Genomic DNA, 7,469 nt, shown 5'->3' on the forward strand with positions numbered 1-7,469 from the left:
ATTTCATCTATACTAGGCCTTTATTTAATCATAAACCTATTTACCCAAAACTCAATATTTATATATTTAGTTCAAACATATGTATTTATCTAGTCATACTTAAATAAATAAATAAGTAAAATATTTATCTATTTATTCAAAATTAAATATTTATTTATTTATTTTTAATTATAGAATTATATATATATATATATATATATATTAACAGTTATCTTTTAACTATTACTTTCATTATATTAATTTTTTTTAATAATAAATAATAATTTCTAGTGAAAACTAGATGGTTTGAAATGCATGGACAGATGAATTTCGATGTGATCTTCTCTAAAAAAAATTATGAATCACATAAGCCTAAATTCTGATAATGATAATGATATTTATAAGAAAATGATAATAGTTTAATTAGGAAAAAAATGTATACAAACTTCTATAATATATGTTTACCATGAGGAATGTATAATTATTTATGTAAGGATATGATATTATTATTATTATTTTAAGGTCATGACAAATCCAGATACCAAATTGGTGTATGAGGGTCACGAAAAGCAAGACACCAAATTGGTGTATGAGACCCCCTTGTTTGTGGGACAAGGGACACCAAATTGGTGTATGAGAGCCCCTTGTTTGTGGGACAAGGGACCCACCAACCATTGCTAAGTCTACGAAGGCATACATACTCTACCCCTTCTGGTTTTGAACCTGTGACCTCTTAAGATAAAAGATACCATCTAATTTTGAACCTGTGATTAATAAAAAATAATACTAGTTGAATTAGATAATTTTCTTTTTTAGAAGTTACTTATTACAAATAAATTTTATAAACTAAAAATCCCTTTAATAAATATAGTATTAAAATTAATTTATATATATATATATATATATATATATATATATATATATAGATATTAATGGCATAAATAATAAGTGTTGTATGGTAGTTTAGTCTCTACATAGAAGTGAGAAAAATTATAATGAATAGTCAAATTTAATATGAGAGAAAACATTTTTCATTTACTTATAATTAAAGTAAAAAGAAATTTCAATGTTGTGAAAAACAAGTTCATCTGAATAGTTATCAATTGTAAACTATGTATGGACATTATTATAACCAGTCTAGATCCATCTTAACTCATGATGTATCAAGCGAGGAGAGGGATCAAATCTCTTTTCACTTTAAAAGAGATTTGCATCTTAGGAGATTCGATCACTCTCAGGGTATTGTAAACTATGTATTGACATTATTATAACGAGTCTAGATTCATCTTAACTCTGGATCTACCAAGTGAGGAGAGGGATCAAATCTCTTTTCTCTCTAAAAAAGATTTTCACCTCAAGGGATTTGATCCCTCTCGGGCTTGGTAAATCGAGAGTTAAGATGAATCTATGTTGGTAAATATTAATTTTTAATTAATAAAATATAAATAACTACTTTTATTAAAGTTATTTATTACAATTTTATTTTTTATTTGTTTTTCTTTTGATAAAGGTGGTAAAACTTATCATAACTCATTTGTTAATGGGTAAAAACAATTTTTATTTGTTATAGCTCTTGGTAATGTAAACTAACTCATCACTATTATTCAAGAAACCCACATCAATTAAAATAATTTATTAATAATTTACAAAAAGTACAATTTTACTCTTCAAAGATTAACTTATCTACTTATTTCCAAAAAACTTAGACATTTAACAAATTAAATATATTTAAGATGGTTTTAGGCAATAATCACATGGAAATTAACTTAGGGCCATGATCTGATTCTTCATCTCATCTTGACGATGAACCACACTTACCATCTTAATAATTTTGATATGGATCACAAAAGCCTAAATTTAAAAATTAAATATAATTTGAAATATTTCTATAAAACTAAAATATATTTTTTAATTAATAATAATTATAAAAAAATAATATCTCTTTATCATTAAAATAAACTCCTCACCCCTTTCATTTCAACACTTATAATCAATCTCAAAAACACATACAACTACTTTTACAAGGCATAGCCTAACTTATAGAGGAAATGGTCTTTTTCACGACTATTTTTTGGTTAATTTTAACCAAAATCAAGGAGATATTTTTAAAAACTAGAGTTTGATTTGTTTAACCTATAGAATTCGAGTGCTCGGAGATTTTTTAGGGTGATGAATCCACTTATGCATTCAAAAATACAATTTTAAATAACAAAAGATCACATTCTTTCCTGAAATTGCTTTGTCAAATTTTACTTAAAAACTAATATTAAGTAATATTAGATAATATCACTATACTCTAACAAATAATATTAACATCCTATATTAAAATGTTAGTTAATTTAGATATACTTTAATACTTTATTAGTTAAAATTAATATTACTAATTGAAGTATTAGTTAATATTAATATACTTTAACTAATATTTTAACTAACTCGCCCAAAATTAAATTAAAGCATTAATTAATCTAAATATATTTAATACTTTGCAAAGTATCCCATTTAAAATTTTTTAATCCATTGAGGTTGACCTCTCAATATTTAAAAACTTATGAAAACAATTTTCGCAATACTATTAAAATGATTTTCTTCCTCAATGTTTATTTTGGAAAAAAATTTCTACAATTATTAATAATTATTAATAGAAGTGAATCTTGTTAATAATATTTTATCTTTAACTTTTTAACCGATATATTGATTGTTTTAATAATAATAATAATAATTTATGATTTTTTTTTTTTTTTTTAATTTTTAAATTTTAACCCTATAAAATATATAATAAATAAAATAAATATTTTCGGGATCGTATTTCTCAACAATTTAATTCATCTCGCTGCACTAGCTTTATTATATTTTTATTCATTACATTTTAACTTAGTTTTATTTTTAAAACTTAAATTTTCACACCCTCTTCATAATTTATGATACATATTTTGCTAAAACAAATTGATAATCCTTTTAAACACATAAACAAACGAAGAAGTAATAAAACTTTATACTTCAACCAATATCTGGAGTTTAGTTACCTTATCCAATAAAGAATTAAAAAAAAAAAAACATATTCAATTAAAGGAAAAAAAGACAAATTAACGATTGTCTATCAAGGCATAGACATAATTCATAGCGAGTAATACTAGCAATTGTCCCAAAAGGTACAAAGATAGGCTGATAGGATTATTAAATTGGAATTGTTGAATTTTTCTACAAGAGATGTTGGTTCAAGCCTAAAGGATGAGCAATTTGGGATGGCTAAAAGCTTTCTAATTGTTTTTTATTATAGTAAAATTTGATAATTCATTGGTTTTACTTTCAAAAGCTTGAAGGAATTTGAAGAGCATGTATAGAATTGCTTTGTGGGATTTGATCCCAAAATCATTGATTTGTAAATACATACTCAATGAAATGTTAATTGGTTGAAACCCTACACAAATGTTTGATATAAGCAAATAAGCTGGAAATTTCTCCAGAAAATTATTTGGTCATCACTGTAAGCATGCATAAGCTTTGACATACTCTATTAGATTCTCTACCATGCATTAGAATGATATCGCATACCTTCAAAAACATCATTGTTGATTAAAATTCTCGTCCTTGAATTTAAGGTAATTTATCTTTATGTTTCAAAACATTTTTGTTTATGAATTTGATTTCAATTTACAACATTCAAAAGAAGCTTCTTTTCCTGAAATAAAGGATAAGATTGCAGGATTAAATCTCTATAATCACTCTGCACACTCGGCGAGGACAGTTTATAGAAAATAGTTTCAAGTAGATGGTTACAGCTTATAAACCCCCGAGTTCGGTCAGTTAAACATCTTTGAAGGTTTTAGGGGTTATATTTGATCAACTTTAAATTAATTTGGAGTAACGCTATCGTAGCTTATAAGCTTGCATGTTGTAAGGTGCTGCACATTTTTACCTCTTACAAACCTACCAGGCATGCAGATCAACACAAAGATACTTTAACAATCTTATAAAAACATAATAGTACATGAATTATTTGACTTCAAAACTACACATTTGACTATTCTCCCATATCATACAGAAAGAGATATATCCAAGATTAAGCTAAAATCAAAAACATTGTTTTCAATTCAAATGCATATGTTCCAGGAAACCCAACTGTGGCATCACACAAATGAATCCGGCATAAAAGACTACAACTGGATTACTCGTTTAAAATCATGAATAAAATCTTGAAACATTTTAAGAACAAATTATTCACAAAACGGAGAACTTTGGAATAATTAGAAATAGTGATGACCGAGCTTCCGAGATTCTGGACATGCAGAGTTTTAGAAAATTGCAGTAGCTAAAAGGCTGATACTAAGTTCAAATGAATTAGTGACTGGAATTGCAGTTAGGTGAAAAAAGGGAATATGTGAATGTATTTTGCAGTAATTAGAGCCTGCATGCTTTATGAAATTTTACACCTTCCTTGAAAGTGTTAATTGAGTATTAATGTAGTAGACCTAGAATTTATATGGGGTTAATAGTGCGCAATCAATTCATAGTAAGTTAATGGTCTATCAAACAAAAAGAAAAAGTAAGTTAATGGTCTATCAAACAAAAAGAAAAAGTCTCACTTTAATGTGTTACCAAGTGTAGTACCAGTCTTGAGAATGAATGGAGTGAGGATCCTAAATATTAAAGGTGAAAGTTGTTATGGTATTAACATATATCTAAGTAAAGTTATTGAGCATATAAAGGCCCTATATATAGGAAAACCAAATAACAGCTAGGAATAAGGAAAGAAGTCGTTATATCAAAGCAGTTGTAAGTCGTTGTAAGTCGATAACCAAGATCTAAACCAGAACATGGTATTTTTTAAGAGCCTGATTAAATTATTTAAGGGTGAATTAGTTGCGAGGCTAAGGTTTGTAATAACATAGAAATCTGACATAAATGGGGTAAAACAACAATTAATTGAACACTTTTCAGTTATAGGTTACCAATAAACATTATGGAAATCAAAGTAATAATGAACAGAGAAACGTCGTATATGACTAGAGAACTCATTTCATCAATGAAACACATGGCATCTTCAAGAAGAAATCAATAATACACAAATATTATAACAGGAAAACAAGTAATCATTTCATTTTAATGCCAATGCATATGACGGATTGCAGCAACCTAAGTAACACATTTCATGCCAGAAATATAATGCAAATTGAACAAAATAAACCGTATATTAATTTGATAGCTAGCATAGAAAGGGATAGCCACACATGCTGCACACTATATGGAATTCAACATTAAAATAAATATCGACCCAAAGTACCAGTCGAGCCTAGGAGCAACAATAATGGCCGTCTAAAATATTTACCCAATTATATAAGAGAAATATATAACATTGTTTGCGCAACTGGCGCACATTGCAAACACATACAAAATTTATACAATAATCATAGTTGCACGACTGGTGCATATTTCAAATTCACACAGGAGCCATACAGTAAGGGAAGATTTCAATTGATGCCCAATTAATCAGAGGTCTATGCTCTCAAGCCATAGAGCCTCATGAGTTAACCAGTTAGAACACTAAAAGTAAGAAAGAAAGTTATGTTATACAATTAATGGTTTATAAATCTAGGCAGGAGAATTCTAGGACAAAACTTCTCTCGACCCAGGAGTTTCGCCCTCAAGGAAATAAATAAGGATGGGGTTATGACATAACCCCAATTCATACTCAACCAGCATATCTGAAAATAAAAGGGTCAAACGTTGAGTATAAAAGGAATAGGTTAATATAGAGACAGTATTGAACCTTATTTACATTACCGTGAGAGATAGCGCCATAATCATTCCTGCGAAGAGCCCAGGTGGCAGAGCATCGATCTTTTTGCAAAACCCTGGAAACGATTCAAATGGCCATATATTAATACTAAAATCACCAAAAAAAAATTAGACACGACATACCTGTTGAAAGGGAAACAAAATATATATGTATCGCACGGGAATGGTTGAGTTACATGTAATCACATACCCGAATAGTGAGCGTCGGACTAGAAGAGGAAGGCACCATTAGGAAGCGTAACTCTGAAACCCTTGATAGGAAACTTGACTGCTGGAGTCGAGAGAAGAAAGGGATACCCTAGAGCATAAATGACAGAGAGTATTAAAATAAACAAAAATTCCTCTGAGATAGGTTACACATGCAAGGCGCCACAGAAAACTAAACGACAGTCTTTTCATTCACTGTAAGCCATCTAGGAGCCATGCGCCGGCGAATAAATCGAGAATGAGGTTGCAGGGCCAGCAAAAATTTCAAAACTGCTTTTAATCGTTCGGCTTCCAATTGAATTCGACACTGAGAACTCTGGAGATCTGTATGGAGAGGCGATAGTCGTTATTCTGAAGATTTATGCATCTTCTTCTTCTGGTTGAAAGATTCTAGAAGGGAAGAGACATTGAGGATATACACAAAATGGGAGGGATGACCAGAGATGCAATGAACCTGGACCTCATTCCGTGCAGATACATCGCATACAGAATGAATCTTGGGCCTCACGATCTTTTCAATCAGCGCAGCGCATGTTCAGGGGTTGGAGCATGCCGTGTCATCATTTTAGGGGTTGGAGCATGCCGTGTCATCATTTTTCCTCGTCTGGAAATCCGAGCATTGTGCCATAAACTCCACGAACTCTCCCGAAAGGTCCGCGCACAGATGTCAAGTGGAGAGTAAAAGTGCAGACGATTTGATGCATAGGAAGACCTATTGGCCTAAAAATGGAACAAAATAAATCAACCATGGAATATTGAGACATAAGCATAATTTGGTGGAGAAAACTCTTTACAAAAGCAACGATTTTAACTCAATTTATCATTATTAACTATTTTTTCACGACAAATTCCACTGATTTTGCAAGGGCAAATTCTTTCAAGAGTTCATTTATTGTACAAAACGCACCAAGCTATTCTCCCTTCTCCCTCTACTTTATCAGCGCTTACAGAGGTAGTTGTCTATATCGCGACTTATTGAAAGCTTTTCCAGCGGGTTTTTTCGGTCGAAATCCGGCAGGAATTTATTAGAATCGCAAGTTTGATAGCTAGTTTCTGCACAATGAAAGCGTCCCAGGGGTTTTTCAGGGTGCTGAATCCAAATATGCAGTTAAAAAACCATTTTAACTGCAACAAATCAAGATTTAACCTCAATTTCTTCCGCCGGATTCCGTCACCGGAATCTCCAAAAAGTCTCATTATAAACAACTCCCTTACAGAGTGTATTTCATTCATCATCAACCGACTCCCTGGGCTCACATTCCCACACAAATTCTTGAACAAGTCGGGCAACGATGAGATGAGATTTAAATGGAGGATAACCATCTGTAAACAAACCCTCCGCCCTGTGCCAAACGACTTCAGTTTTATCTCCTTTGTCCCTGTTAGATCCACTACCACACCTTCATCAAAAAACCACTCTAGCTTGAGTTCTGACGGGTTTTGCCACACTCTGGAATCCATCCCCATGCCCACAACGTAGAAATTGA

The 7,469-nt window shown here is 30.7% G+C and overlaps 1 long non-coding RNA gene across 1 annotated transcript; it reads right to left on the reverse strand.

The window, feature by feature from the left end:
• Positions 1 to 5,345: 5,345 nt before the first annotated feature.
• Positions 5,346 to 6,460, reverse strand: LOC149216641 (uncharacterized). The gene is made up of 3 exons (XR_016250581.1): positions 5,966 to 6,460; positions 5,761 to 5,831; positions 5,346 to 5,681 (listed from the first exon to the last, which is right to left on the reverse strand). It is a non-coding gene; the product is annotated as an uncharacterized LOC149216641 (long non-coding RNA).
• Between the last annotated feature and the right edge of the window lie 1,009 nt (positions 6,461 to 7,469).

The sequence above is a fragment of the Pinus tabuliformis genome, chromosome 1_1, assembly GCF_031772625.1.
Source record: "Pinus tabuliformis cultivar Carrire ecotype Pingquan chromosome 1_1, CPIR1, whole genome shotgun sequence".
Taxonomy (NCBI): Eukaryota; Viridiplantae; Streptophyta; class Pinopsida; order Pinales; family Pinaceae; genus Pinus; species Pinus tabuliformis.